At 46.2% G+C, this 16,178-nt stretch overlaps 1 non-coding gene across 1 annotated transcript; it reads right to left on the reverse strand.

Annotated features, from left to right (window-relative positions):
• Window positions 1–14,936: 14,936 nt before the first annotated feature.
• Window positions 14,937–15,019, reverse strand: Trnal-cag. Its single transcript has one exon. It is a non-coding gene; the product is annotated as a tRNA-Leu (tRNA).
• Window positions 15,020–16,178: the final 1,159 nt, after the last annotated feature.

Consider the following 16,178-nt stretch of genomic DNA (forward strand, 5'->3'; position numbering starts at 1 on the left):
GACTTTGTTAGCGAAACCCAAAGCCGGCGTCCTACGATTTTGTATTTATACTATAAGTCGACGTACGATTTTTCCAAAGCCCATTATATATGTATGTTCGTATATCCTGCGCGGCGTTATTAGCGGAGCTATCTGCTCGAGCATCTATGGACCATGAACATTTTCTGCGGGACCTGTCAATTATACGGATTTATGATCCCTCCTCCCCTCACCCCGTTCTCCCCCTGCCCGTCCCACCTCGCCGCAAATCGCCTCAGCTCGTCGGTTCGCCTTGCCAGGCCATCCCCGTGCCGCGTATTCTGCGAATACACCCACGGCACCCACATACGCACCCGGGGAGGAACATCGTTTCGCGTGTCTCTGGCACGGGAGAAAAAGACCGCTGACTCGCTGATTAACGATCGTCGTTAATCGCGACTGCCTCGGTTACGGTTAAACGCTTCTGCGCCGATGGTTAATCACACGATTCCTCGGCCGGATCGGTCACGAGCAACGACGTTGATCGATGAATTTTTGATGGGGGCACCCGCGCTAAGTTCCTGCCCGATTCGGGACGTGCAGTTTCTTTCGAATTCTGTGTTAACGGGGGAACAATATTCCGATTGATAAACCCAACTGTTGTTCGATGATCAGCTTCCTGACTCACCAATGGCCCTATCTGGTAATCACAACCGAACTGTTATGTCCAAAACATCTTACTCATAGTCACTTCTGCTCTCTTCAAAGTCCAAAATCCTAGAGGAGGCTTCTGACTCGATCTGTAGCTAAGGGCCATTGCAACTTTCTCCCCACCGCAACAAGTAATACTATTATATATAAGCTTTCCGAAAAGACACAGGGCGCAATTCTTTTATTAAGTGTTGCACTCAATTCCACAACCCGGAATCCAACACTGTTCCCTGGAGAAAAAACGAATACCAAAGAATAACTCCATATACAGTATCCTCGTAATTTCTCCTTTATTAAGCACCGACCATTCGATGCTAATGCTATTCCCATCGCAGTTCCGGTGGTTCGTTGTACACGATTCTTCCCCGAACGAATGAAATTTCATTCGACGGAACACGGAATCCACGACGTTCTGTGTAAACGCGGCTCAACAACTTCGATTACCCCAATTAACGGAATCACCGAAATGCCCGCAATTAAACGGTACGAATGATGAACAAAAGAAGAGAAACGCCGCGGTGCAATTAATTTTAACCGTATTCAAATAGGCGTGCGGCACCGCTATCGTGCGGCGTTCAAGTAATTGCGGCTTACCGGCGCTTTATAGTTGGCGTTCGCTGTTAACGAGTCGAACGGAAGACGCAGAAACAGAGCACGTTCGAGGAATTAAGGCGCGTCTAGGGGTTCGACGGTCTCGAGGAACCAAGGATCGTCGTATGCCTGTTGCGTGTTCCCTTCTTTCGTTCGCTCCTGAATATCTACGACGCTATAAACGTGGGCACGACGCGAGCGGCAAACGTATTTCGAGGCGTCTCTCTTATGCACTCGGAATGCTCGCTGCTTTTTCGACTTCGATTACACCCGGACATGTTTAACGAGTTTCGAATATTTTACGACTATTATTTCAATAGAAGATACACAGGATTACATCCACTACCGCGGGATCCGGGATAAATGGAAATTCGATAAATCCCTGCGATCATCTCGTGTCGATGACGTGATATAACGATCGACGCGTAATCGAAACAGGTTCTAAGAGGCTTCGCTCGAAACCAGATGGCGCGATTTCAATAAAGGGTCGTCGTAGCTTCGATTAAGGAAGGAAATCTCCCATTTAACGATCATTGTCGACGATGAAATACACTCTGCAGATGGCTAGAACGAAGGCGGCTTTAATAGCGCGGCTAAGCGGAGTGTCAATTAAGAGAAATTTATATGTATAATTCGTCGATGGTGGGGCGAATCGTGCTTGAGGACAACAATTTATCGCGGAATATCGATCGTTCGATACCGTTGGATAACGACACCTTCTGCACGAAAGGCGACGCGTCGTAGCGAGCCCGAGGTGCATCGCGTTGGAGAACAAATAAAAAACGGTCGAGGATACGCGTGGGTGACGTTCCTCCGACGACAAATCGATAATACTCGCGACGACCGTGCATTTGGACCGGTTCCGCCGAGACAGGTCCCTTTCTTTTCCCTTTAATTAATTCCCTTGACCGATCGATCCACTGGACAAAAAATGGCATTGGTTAATCGCCTCGGTCCTCCGACAACCGGAAATCGATGTCCAAGTTCCCAGACAGAAATGACGAGACGAGGTCGTGTATTATTCGCTGAAATCATAAGGAATCTCGATCCCCGTCGAATTCGATTCTCCGATGAAATTAGCGAAGCCGACTGGCATAACTGATTGAACGCAAGGAGTCAGAGGAGCGAGACCGTGAAAAATCTTGAATAGGGGCGTACGGTATTCGACGAATCTTGGGATTTCGCGGTTGGATTCCGACTGAAATCCCATCGTTCGGGAACGAATATCGATTCCTGTTAGGAGTAGGTGACCTTAAAGGATGCGTGGAACTTGACAGAAGTAACTGTACCGTCTCGACGCTGCGTTCTCGGCTCGGTCAGCAATGAAAGCTTTCATCGGCAACAGATGTCGGACGCCACTGTGTCGTCGATTATCATTCAATTCTTCGATTCATGGTTCTCTTCTTGTTTCCGTTCATCTCTAACGTACGTCAGATCCGTCTAACGACTGTTCCACGGCCATTCTCACGAAATCACTCCCGTACGTCTCTCGCACTAGTCAACTCGTCCGGCGAACAGCCCCTATTGTGCATCTATCCGATAAATTACTCGATACGATGAATGTTTTTCAAATTCGTTCAAAAACCAGGAGGAATGCCCTCAAAGGCGGCGCTTCAGCCTGTCCGGTAGCAACTCCGCCGACCGATCCTCCGCTCGATTCGGAAGAAATCTCTCGCTTCGCTCGGCGATTATTCTGCCAACTGTCTTAAGCCGGCGATGCATCGCGCCGCGGCGAGTCCGAGAGAATAAAAAATGAAACGATTTGTAAGAGCTTTTGTCCGTCGCGGCTGCTAGAGTGATTTATGGGCTTTTTGTCCGTACTCTCGCGTGTCTCTCGATTCTCTTTTCTAAAAGCGTTGCGCCGCGCCACGATCGAGAGGGTGTCTAGGCAGGAAACGGAAAAATCGATCCGGCGACTGGCTCCCCTTAAAGGCGCGCAGACGCTGCGTCCACATCGTGGCAGTCATAGTTATAGTTCCAGCTCCGAAGAGAAAGAGAGAGAAAGAGACCTTGTACGGCGAGAAGGCCGAGTTTCGCGGCCAGCCTTTGAGCGACCTGAACGCCAGCATAAGAAAGCACCACGAGACCGAGAGAAGCGAGCAGAGAGTGCGTTGCACGAACCACGATACTCGCGGGGTTTTTCTTGCGCCGAACGATTCGGTAACGCCGAACGATCCGACCACCTTTAATATCAAGGATAACGATACCATTCGCAGTTCTAACGGCCGTTCAAAGTACACAAATTGTAGCTGCGCTCGGTTTACGATGCGATCCAATGCGGCCAAGAGTTTTCCAAATAACGCTACCACTCGCAACGCGGTATAGAGCCTCAATTTCATAGTCGTAACGATTTCACGGGAATAGATAGCATCCGGTTCTATGCGTTCAGGACGATCGCTGGACTGTTGGCGGTCGAAGGGACCAGCTATTGTTCCAGCCGCGAACAAACGCTGCCACTCCTACGTAAGTCTCGAAGCAACGGCCTTGAAGAATACCTTACCCACGATTTCCGCCCTCCAATGGAATGCTTCCAGACCAAAGACGAATTTGCATCGCGATCGTTACTCCAGCAATTAGTTAGTCTATGCTGCAGATTCCAAGTACGGTCCCACGTTGGTCGCGTGTGTGCGTCGCGAGCACTCACGTGCTTCGAGTGAGTGCATTAACGACCCCCGGAATCACGAGGGGTCACCTTTGTATCCATTGGTAACACGTACAGAGCGTGACAAGGTGCGAAACGAAGGGAAGAATGCTAACTGCCAATTAACTTCTAAAGGTAAAGTCTCGTTCGACGTAGAAACATCTCGACGTACACGTTATTATGAATGCTGAATTTTAAATAGAAAATACCTTCTAAGAGTCAACGCAAAATACTAAAACTACCGAACCCGTCAAAACAACGGATTGCAGATTTTGTATTTTAGAATTATTAAAATCCTAGAGATACTTCCAACGGAATTTCTGTTAAGCTCGAATTTCTTAAACACTTCGTATTATAGTATACTAAGCTATATTGCATTGTATATTGTGTGTACATTGCACAGGCACGATTTCCCGAGGTAGGTTCCCGCGTGATACGCGCGTAATTACGTGCGTTATCCCACGCAGGGAATCGTCTCGAAACGCGTTATCGGTCTGAACGGCTGGTCGTGCGATCGTAAACCGCTGGCTAATCGAGCCGACACATGCTTACGCGATCGTAGGCAATCCACGGAACGACGCCGTAATCGCAGCGACACGCGCGAAGACGCGTGGCGGCGTGGGTGTACTCGAGTGGACGTGGGCTTTCGTTCTTTTGTCCATCCGGGTGGTCTAAAAGGTTCGATCGTACCGACTCTTTCATCGAGATTCTCTCGATTCATTGCGCGCGGACGGAGATCCGACATCGAGCTGCAATTACAGTGGGCGGTCCGTATTCGAAATATCGCGATAACCTTGTCAAGGTCAGGCATTGTGTCGTTTAATTGATGGGACGTCCGTGCGCTCGACGATATTAAAAAAAAAAAAAGGATATCGTAACCGTGAGTTTCGTTTTGCAGAATGGAAGGGACGGGGATCTTGTTTCGGAGCCGAGCTGGAACGATCGAATGTGATCGTTGGTAGAATTAGGGATGAATCGATGCAAGTAAATAAAAGTACATTATTCGGTACTTTTGTTTCGATACCGAGTAATTTTGGTATCGATATGTACGGTTGCGATACCAAGTATCTATCGAAGAAAAGTACCCGTTACGAATGGAGTGAGTGTCGACCCATCAACATTAAATATTTTCAATATTAAAATACTACAAGTATAGGATACCTTGGTGGTATCGATTCAGTCCTAGTTAGAAGGCCGTTGGCAGCGTAGATTGGATAAAAGCGAACAAGGATGCTACATGGACAATTAGAGCTCCGATCCAATAATTGTACAGTTACTCATCTTTATCCAAGAATGTAGATATCACGGATTACCACACTCGTGCGTTTTATCTACGATTTACAGTTCCACGGAAGAAGATGCACCTTATGCTGTTTCGACGCAACCAATGTTGCCGTTCGTATCACAGTATCCGAGCAACCGTTTGGCTAGTGCATTCCTGTGCATTCAACTCTTTCGTATCGACAATAAAGCCGGGCCTACGGCGTTTTACGATCCTGATTCACGAGTCTTTCACTGGCTGTGTTCATAAACGTGATTCTATGCGAGTCTGCGATGCGCTCGACTTACGAAACCCGAATGTCCGAAGTCGGGGGTACCGACGTCGGTCTTTTCGTAGCACCGTTTCGCGCTCGAGCGAATTGTACAATGTACTTACAGACCGGAACGTTATTTACTCATCGGGATGATCCTCCGCAAGAAGTGTTTACCATCGAAATTTACGAGTAGGCCAACGACCTGACAAATTTATTTCAAGTACTGAAATAAATCTTAAATCGAATGTTTATTTGGCATAAATGTCAGTAATTCCCAATGCCAAGTGGTAGGAGGCTTTTTGCCTACGCCACTTTTTTCCCTAGCGGAAGCCGAGTTTGCACGTCAGTGTACACTAACGAACTAACGAGCAAATTCTGTTTCTATTAGGGGAAAAAGTGTCGTAGGGTCTCCTATTACTTGATCTCGGGAGTCACTGAAATATATGCTAAATTAACATTGGCTTGAATATTTATTTCAGTACTTGAAAGAAATTTGCAAACTGGTAGGAGACCCTTACCCCTACGCCTCTTTTTCCCCTAGCGGAAGTGGAGTTTGCTCATGAAGGTACATAGATACCTATATCTCTTTTCCCTGCACGTATCTACGCAGCCTCCGCTCGAACGATCTCGAATTAGTTTCGAATACCCGTAGCGCAACTTAATTTACAACCGTTTTACAAGTGGTCCGGTTTTTCCGCGAGAACCTGCGGCTGAAATTAAAACGACCGCGGGATTTTTCACGGAAACTAGATCCACAAGAGCTCGCGTAAACTGCGCGACCCGCAAGGTCGCTCCAGGACGTCTTAAATAACGGAATACCATTCTTTATTCAACTGTTTCGCTCTTATCCTCTTATCCGAGCTACGTTTACCGCAAACCCCGCCGTGGCTGGTATGTGAACGCGAATTTCATTATCCGCGAATTAAGGGGCTATGCTAGGATTTCAGAACATCGGATTTTTCTTTTTTAAGAAAATGTTTGTTTTTTTTTCTATTTCACACAACCACAAGAGTCTATATACTATGGCCTCCGTGGAAAGAAAATTTCCTTAAGACGCTCTCACAAACGAACTGTAACTTTTAAACAATACATTGGTTTTACTTCATGAATATTATATAGCGGTCACACTAGCATAGACCTTTAATCGTATCGCGAAACCGGCTCAATCGAACCGGAGTTTTCCTCGAGTCGAAAGCGACAGGAAACGGAACGCAGAAGGGTGTAAATTGAGTGATTTTTTTTTTCTATTTCGTCTCGATGAAATTGCACGATGCATCGATTACGGGAGCAACGCGTTACGCGAATAATGGGCTGGCTTCGGTTGTAATGACGGTCAAACATGCGCTCGGCTGGAAGTCGATGGCGCGCCCTCGGTGTGCAGCCACCGTACAATCCATTAGCTTCTCGCGCGAACACCCGCAAAAAGGCCGTGCAATATTTCAAGTCGGGAGTTAACTGTACTTCGTGGCCGATCGTGGCCGGTAGCAAGTGGAAATGATATCCTCGGAGTCGTAAAATCTTCTACGAGGCCCGGTCGCGTTGGCTTCTCTCTTTTTGCGCTCGTTCCGGCGATGCTTCTAATTAAGATTTCAAGCGTACTTGGATCGCCGAACGCTGAATTCTTACCCGACAGGACGTCGCGATACCTATTCCGATTTAATCGCTGTCCGATTAATTACATCTTCCCTTTACGCGACGTTACGGCAACAATCATGCCAAACATGCATCGGCAAGGCCCGTTTCTCGACCGAGACGCGACGACACGTTTCACAAATTAAAGGAAACCACAGGTGTTCACGGTCGACGATTTTTCATCCTCCTTCGACACCAAAGCCAACGACCTTTCGTATCGAGAAAAGCGTCTCCGATGTCTAATAATTATAAGTATCATCGGACGAGTCGATAAATAAACGACAAGAACCAGTAAAATTTTTCAAACATCTGTCCGGTACCATCACCGTCATGCGACAATGTACCGTTGCCAACCGTCAGCGCCGGCAAAGATCATCGAGTTCGACTCGACTGTCGGGATTCGTCGCGTTCCCATAAACTACGGTATCCTCCGGGACCAGAAATATGTAAATGATCGGCTACCGACAGGTTTTCAGGAAGGTCATGGAATCGCGTAATTCCACATCCGAGCAACGTATTCTTTTCCCCTTTTTTTTTTTTCGAATGTCAGCTCCCTTTTGACGCATCAAGTGGCGCCTGTACATATATTTACGGATTTCGACGGGGTGAAACGTATTATTAGACGGTGCTTGAATTACAGTAAACCGTATAACCACGGAGTCGTAAAATGCTGGCAAGACGATACGATGGCGAGCTTCGAAAACGGTAATAACAATAATGTGATCGGAATGGGCTAAAAAACGTGATACCTCGGCATGAAATTGCGCGAGAAACTATCGACGACTGATTACAGGGCATCTTAAACTGATACAAGTTACCAAGTTAGCTCTCGATGTATCTTATCGACGATAAAACGTAATTTTTCAAGCCGAAACGAAAATCGTTAACAATCACGCGATTCATCTTTTATTTTCCTGACACTTTATTCGTTGCTGTAGTCTCAGTCGTATCACGTAAACGAAGAGTAACTTCAGTTTTCTCACGTATGCCGTGTAACCGTGGCGGGACAAAGACGATGGTAGCTTCGCATTCGTGCTATTCCGCGTGGCTCGTTGGCACGGTCTCGTCTCGAAACAGCCATCCATAGAATGTCCCGAGTGTGACGCTTCGAGGACTTGTTAGAGTCGAAGTACAGGGCCGTTTGCTACGTGTCACGGGCGAACAACTAGAATACCTGTTCATGGGAAAAGAACGACGCGGCGGCCGCAAAAGTTGTGCACGTGGACGTGACGCGTGACGCGACTACGTAACAACTCTACCGCGAAAAATCACTTCAATTCTCTATGAAATCGAAAGACAGAGTAGCCTCGAGTAACGGGACGCGCGGATAGGTCGAATGCACTTTCGAGTGTACGAAGCCACGAACCGAATTCGAAATTCTAGACGGTATATGTCGGTTTCGCGGAACTGCACCTACCTGGTCGCGTGACGCGATTCCAACGTGGTCAGCTTCGCTATGCACTCCTGGCCACCCGCGATTTTTCTTAGAAATCGTACTGTTATCTTTCCGTGCGGAGATTCCGGATCACCCTTGGGGTAAACGAACGGCGGTAGAGAGCAATCCGTCGACGTCGTGGTCATTAGCACGGGTAACGGTACCGATTCCGAAACTGAAAAGATGGGACAAATTGAAATTCCATGCACGGTAAAGCCGGCCGCTAAACAGGCGCGAACGGACGACCGACAGAATCGTGGAACTTTCGTGCATCAGCTGTCCGTCCGGCGATTTTACGAGAGTCGAAGAATCTCAGAGATCTTTGGATCGGCCGAAAGAACGCAAGACGGCGCGTGGAAGTTGCGTGCAGATAACTGTAGGTAAGCCCACCCGTTTGAAAGTCGGTCGACTATGGGCCAGTGGTCTCGAGCGGACGAACGTGATTTCGCGGCACGATTTTCGCGTTTTCCGGCTTCTGCTCGCGCCACGCCACACCTTTAGCCACCCACGAATTCCATGCCACGTATATAGTATGTACGAACGCTTATCGGCTGAAAACGGCTCGCGTGAGAACGCTGGTTCGTGGCTGGACTGGCGGAACATCTCCCCGACGAGATCTTTGTGGAATTGGAACAGGAATTTCACGAGGAGGATTGTCGGGAGTGGCCTAACGTGATACAGCACTGTTTTGTTTCTTTTTTGCACGAAGCTGAGCCTCTGCATAGATTCTGTTTACTCTGTTCTGATTGGTTCCAGAAGGGGACCTTTTCCCACTGGTGAGAATAACGCCGTTGTTCGTGTCGCATTTATCGAGGGATCATTGTAGTCCTCTTAATCGATCTGTATAGATCGAATGCCTTTTGGCCTAATCGCTCCACGCGAATTAGTAACGTTCTCCAAGACATACACAGGCATACAGAAGTGAAGTTTTCATCGGGACGACTGTTCTTAGATTCCCGTTATTTTTATACCGCTTTATTACCCGTTAATAATTCCGGCGTTCACCAGCCGCGCAACGATTCCCGTTTCGCCGCTAGATCCGATCGAAAAATCGCGGATTTCGTCGTGGCGCGGCGCTCTGTGAATTTACACATAGATATACGTAACCGGCTCCAGCGTCGAATAACAAAAGCCCGTTAGCTCATGTCGTGCCGATATTTACGTCGGAACGAATCGCAATTAACGTTGCCGGATAAACGCCGTATGGACGCGGCATTTATCGAAGCCACGGCCGGTTAGTTAATCGCCGACATCGCGAACGCAACGAATAATCCGCGGGCATTGCGGCGCTATCGAGCCCTCAGCGGCTGAGCCTATCGTAAAATAAAGCGATTCCCGTGATGTTTTACGAGCCGCGCACGGCAAGCGTCTGGATTATGTTTGCATCGTCGCGGGAAATTTGTCGGATGCTCGCGAACTCGCGTATTAGACCGTACCGAACGTGTTCGCGAATTCTTCGAATCGCGATGAACGAGAACCTCGATAGCTTGAGCTAGTAAACGCGTGAACACGTTGGCTAGAAGAAACAATGCGGCAATAAGAGTCAGCAAGGACTGTTCACGCGATACGATTTGCACACAAAAGCAAAGGTGGGCATTGTTTTCTGTTTCAGATCGCGGTGCCTGTTCGGATAGTTCGTTTTATCGTAGCCCAATTAATTCCAGTGTCGCGTCGTGTAAAAATAAAAAAGTGGTCCAAAATAGGCAACTCTCCCCTAATTCTCGCGGTCTCATCTCGATCGTGTTCCGATCATGGCTTAATAAACGCCGTGTGCGAACAACCGATTGCTCGAATACTGATTCACAAATTTTCGCTCGATCATCGTTAATTAGACGGCCTCCGTCGTTCGGTCGTTACCTCGAGAGATACTAAAAAGAGCCGACAATATTCCGTGGCCGCGGAAGCGCGATTATTAAGCGAGATGACAGGCAACATATGGTCGGCGCTGTTTTATAGAAGCTACGCCCGGAGCCCGCATAGACCGATGGAAACTTGTTACACGAAGATGCCGTATAAACACTGGATTTATTGTTAACAACGCTCGACACCGTTGCCGCCGTGGCAGCCGCCGCCGTTCCACGATCAAGATTGATGCGCGATACCCCTAAACGCGGATTGTTTATACGCTGCGAGCGCATGATTCTGCAGGATTCGCACAGCATCTGCCGCGAAAGGTAGCGGTTTAACTCGTCGAGCTTCCTCCAGGCACGGCCAGCGCGGCAGAGTACACAATTTTAATATATTCGATGAATCATCGACGAGTAAAGATACTCGAGCTGGCTGCTGATCCTCTAAAATACAGGTTTAATAGGAACCAATGGACCGTGGAACAATTGAAACGCAAAAGAAAGGTGTCGATGCCGAGATTATATACAGGGTGCTCGAGTAAGAATCAACACTCGAATATCTCCGTTGTTTGTGGAGGTATGAAGAAACCTTGGTAACAAAAGTTGTTCAGTATAGAGAGTGCTATAATCTGGTAGTAATACATTTTACGCTGGTGGAGGAATTTTGGAGATTTTTTAAGGCCACCTTTTTTTTTTGTAAATAAAATTATATACTTTTCTCTGCATTAACTGATCCACAGCTCGACATTCTCTCTAAAAAAGTATTAACAACTGTACTCGAAAAATGATTACTTTAGGAGATATAATCGTCTTTCTATGGCCTATCTCCTAAACTAATCATTTGTCGACGTACATAGTTTAATACTTTTTTCTATAGAAAATCTCGAAAAAATATAGGATTTCGTTAAAAACAAAAATCAAGGTTACCCTGAAATCTCCGAAACTCCTACAGCTGCAAAAAAATTATTACTGACAAATTATAGCCCCCTCTATACTCAGCAATTTTTGTCAATAAAGTTTTTTTCACATCATCGAAAATAACGGGGATATTCGAGTGCTAATTCTAATTGGACAACCCTGTATGTATACGGTGTCGTATAGAACATCTGGTGGCACGTTACGAGCAAGATCCATAGACACGTGAACACCGCGCCATTATAGCGGTCCACGGCCACGGATACGGCTCGCGTGTTCCACGGCGGATCGTGCTCGATCTTTCGGTATCGAGATTCCGTTTTGAGGGGACCTACTTTCAGTGGTCGGCGCCGGATACAAGTTTGTGCGAGTGTGCAAGCGGACGACGGAACACAGCGTGTGGTGCGTTCGATTAAATTCCTCATTCACGGTAGAATCGCTCGAGCCTGACCTCCGCGAATCTCGGACGCTGTTTATGTACGTCTACCGGTTGAATGAATTTCAATTCTGCGACGTTCAAGGTTTACCGTTGCGCCAGAGATTAGATAATGCATTCGGTAGCTAATAGAACCGTGTAGCTGACTTTGCTGTTTCGATCGTGAAGTAACCAGTTCTCTCGTAATTACGCGTAGACGGGAAACGCGGCGTCAAGCTGATTGAAACAATGTTTAGCTGTTGCGGTAATTAATCGATGCGAACGACCGCGAGAAATCACGAAGAAGAATTTCTATGGCCTATTCTCTATGGTGAGTTTACAATTTTCATGGGTACACGCACGAGTAATTTTCGCCTTTTCCGGGACAATGGAAAATCACGTCCGTTCGCGATCGATGGATTTATCATTCTCTTTGAATTGCCCGGCGGTTGCTTCCTTCGGCGGTTCGCTGAAAGATAATCCCGCTGCCTGGAAACGTGCTGGAATCTCGATAAGTCGCGCGGCACCGCGAGAAGCCTCTCGTGTACGTTCACGGGTGATTGTTAAGAATTTTTTCGAGATGACGCGCGATAGCTACGGCTTGGACCGCACGAATCGGCCGGAGGTTCTCGCCCCCGCCGCTTGACCCGCGAATTTTTCCTCGGCCTCGAGAATCCTCGACACTCGGAGGAACCGAGCTTCGCTTCGAAACGTGTCCGTCTCGTAAAGATACCCTGTGCATCGTGGCATTCGTGGCGCCAACTACCGTATACGACTAATCGGAAATACCTGTCTCGAAAGTGTTTAATCTACTCGTATTGTTACGACCGAGGGAATTACTATTGAACAATTAGTATATTTATTACCTAAATGGAATCTAAACGAGATACCCCATCCTTTTTCTGCGTCAATTGTGTTGTGAATCAAAGTCACACATCGAAGTGTGTGTGTTACATTGTAATTGTGATTTGGATTTCGTAATTAGATTACATTTTGCCCAACTCTGCTGGTACACGTGTACACGGCTATTCCCCGTATAGATGTCCCAAGCGAGGAAATATAAGAGATTCGAAGGAAATGGTGAGATCCAGTATAGTGTCTCAATTTCGTTCGATGTAGAATTATTTTCCTGACGCGGCACGCGATAGAGGATGATCGGATGGACCACGAGGATTTCATCGATTCCCCGCGGTTCCCGGGAATGAGAATTCTCCCGTCCTCGTTTGCAGCCGGAATGGTAGCCAATGGCTAGGGATAAGAGGTCTCGGGATGCCGGCCACGAAAAACGCGACGATTGCCCGAGGAACAACACGGCTAACTATGGTGTTTCAGCTACTCGTCGGATAATGACAGGACTTGGCAAGGCGATAACTGGAAGAAGGGAGGAATTACAGGTTGTGAGGATCTCGTAAGTACAAGCCGCGGAGCCGGAGCTAAGCTTTCACGTCCTACCGATACCTATTTTCTTCCCTGGGACTGCGTGACTCCTTCGTTAATTTGCAGAAACGCGAAAGATTGTTCGTCGTTTTCGTCACGACGGAGATTCGCGCACGCGACGAATACATCCGCTATCGCCGAATGGCTAGCGTTATCAAATCACTCGAACAGACGACCGGTATCCTGGTATGTAACCCGGTTGACCGTTTTCAACGCATCACTGAACCCGTAGAATATTCATTATACGTACTCAATGGCCGTACGTGGTTCATTGGCGTCCGAAAAGTAGGCCTCGCTCTCCTTGTTATTGTAACACGTCTTAACGACGATGACACGAATAAGTTGCCACGATAATTGTCGAAGTAAATAACGAATGAACGTGGATACGGGGCCGAGATAGAAAGGCCACTGGAATCACGGGCGAACCTGTAAACGAGCGGCTTGCGTGTATGCTATGGCGGAGTAACAATAAGTCGATGAATCTCGAGATGGACAAGGTGCTCGGACGAGAGCTTGTCCCTCGTAGAGTTGCATTTAAAGAAACATTAATTGCATGACCAAGCAGAAATCCTGCTTATGCAGTCGGCTGACGATTCACATGTAAATCTACTCGTGTCATTGTCCGAACTGCGTCTCCCGTGACGAAACGGACATCTCTACCTGTTGCTACTAATCGATTAACGTTGTTCCTTTTGTATACAAATTGGTCCATGCGACGGGAAACGAGCACGTACCATGGAATACATATTTCGGACGCGAATCAACCGTTCGTGGCGCTTACAAACGTGTAGCTGTGAATTGTCGTTGACCCAAAAAACTATTCCTTGCGGCTGTTTCCGCATCGTCACGAAAGTGTTTACGAACCGCTCGACCTGATAATGAGTTCATCGACGCTTACGGAAACGATTCGACGAGGCCCGCGAGCTATGAGCAAACCCGCTTATGTCACCACCATTCAGTCACGAGCTTTTTATTTTCGAGTCCTCGAGCTATTTCTTTCGGTCAGCCTACGCTTGTCCTCCTTCGTATTTCTCTCGATACCTCGGCTATCGATACACCGAGAACTTGAACTCTACTGGGCGCGTAGCCCTGCCGATCATTACCGTTAGCGATAGCCACGACGTCGTAATATACGCAAGCTCATTTCTTCCGCGCGTAATCCAGCGTGTTTGAAGCTAATTACGCTGTTCAACGTGTTTGCGTTCGAGCTCGCCCTCGATCCAATCGGCAGACCAGGCTTAGGCCACCGGCGACCCTTCCAGCAGATTTTTTCGGCCCGTGGGAAAATGTCGATAACAGGGTTCACAATCATTAGTTTGGAAAAGCCCGTGTTGTCCTCGGGACGACTATGCATTTTTTCGATCGCAGAGATTAATAACGAAGAGTAATTGACCGTAGTCGAATCGTCGGCATTAATAATTGCTATTGAAAGCCGACCTGCACGCTACTGCCGCCGCCGCCACTGATACTCGTTCAGACCCTTTATCATTTCGCCTGCTCTTTCATGATATCTCCGAGATCTTTTCGAGCCCAGAGTTACTCGTAAATAATGAAGCGAGTCGACGAAGCCGTTAGAATTTTATAGATAAGTCTACAGCTGGAGGCGTCGAGTAGACTCAAAGGTCAGCTCCATTTATCTTATGGTTTTCTTACAATTAGATTCACAATGAATCCCAGCGGTGGCAGTGTCAATAATAGTGAAATTTGACTGGCTTGAATATTGCAGAAATAAGCTCGAACTAAATGTTTTTCGTAAAACTTGCTAGTCTAATATCGAGATGTGTTAATATTAATTTTAAATTGCAAAAAAAAAGGATTTTGTCAGAAGTGGGATTCGAACCCACGCCCACAGAGTGGACTGCGACCTGAACGCAGCGCCTTAGACCGCTCGGCCATCCTGACTTGAAAGATCTCTATCCAAAATTTATATAAGAGGACGGAACCAACTATATTTAGAATTCATACATCAAATTAATATAAATAAATTCTTTAACTCGATTTAGCTATAGACGACTATACACTGATACGTGAAGCAATAGATATTGAATCTAATTGGGCGAATAAATATTAATATTATTAGACTGTAAATAGACCAGTAAATTTATTGCCGATTGAAGAAATGAAAAGTATTTCGTAATGTGAATACCTACATTTGTTAATATATAATAATTGTAATATATCGTAGATCGAGAGTAACGGCTTGAGTTTATATCATAAAAGCATGTTCTATATTTTGAGGAACGATATGAAATTGAAAGTTTTGCAAGAATGTTTAGCACTGTGAGTGCCTTAGTAGATTGGTCCAGAAATGGAAATATCAGTGGCAAACTTACGAAAATTTTATGAAGCTGCAAAGATCGTATGGAAAATTTGCAAGTTACAGATGAGAGAATTATATGCGATGAACAAAATCACCCCACTTTATCAGTCTAACTAATGTTTAACCCTACTTTTATTAAATCTATACAAATACTATTACAAGTATATTGTAAAATCTTGTATGCCAATAGTATTTAAGCCTACTTTAATATTGACTTTATACAAGTACTATTATAAGCATGCATATTGTAAAATCGTATATATAAGTAGTATGTAAGGCAACTGTTAGTAAATTAATAAAAATATAGCTGTAAATTGTACATTTCCTTACGACCTTTTCCACAAAAAATACTTAAATTGTACTTACAGGTTATTCATTACTCCTAGCACTACCTTCACTATTATTCATAACTTCATTTTGTCCAAAAGATAACAAAAAAACAATAAATAACACTAATAAAATAATAGATACCGGAGCTTTATCAACAAGCGCGGGAAAACTGCGAAATCGGGATTGTATGTGAAAAATTATGGTAACCATCTGGTGTCGGCTGGCGGAACTAAACGCAGAACGTCAACAAGCGCGGGAAACCTGCAATATCGATACTGTGGCGTCATCAGACGATGATTTCTAGAACTAGATGACTTCTAGAATTTATAATATTTCAAGAATTTACTGAAGTAGATAAAGCTCTAAAGGTTATCCGAGTTCCATCTATTTTAACAAGCGATTGAAGCTCTT

This window comes from Dufourea novaeangliae, unplaced genomic scaffold, assembly GCF_001272555.1.
Source record: "Dufourea novaeangliae isolate 0120121106 unplaced genomic scaffold, ASM127255v1 scaffold88, whole genome shotgun sequence".
In the NCBI taxonomy this organism is placed as follows: Eukaryota; Metazoa; Arthropoda; class Insecta; order Hymenoptera; family Halictidae; genus Dufourea; species Dufourea novaeangliae.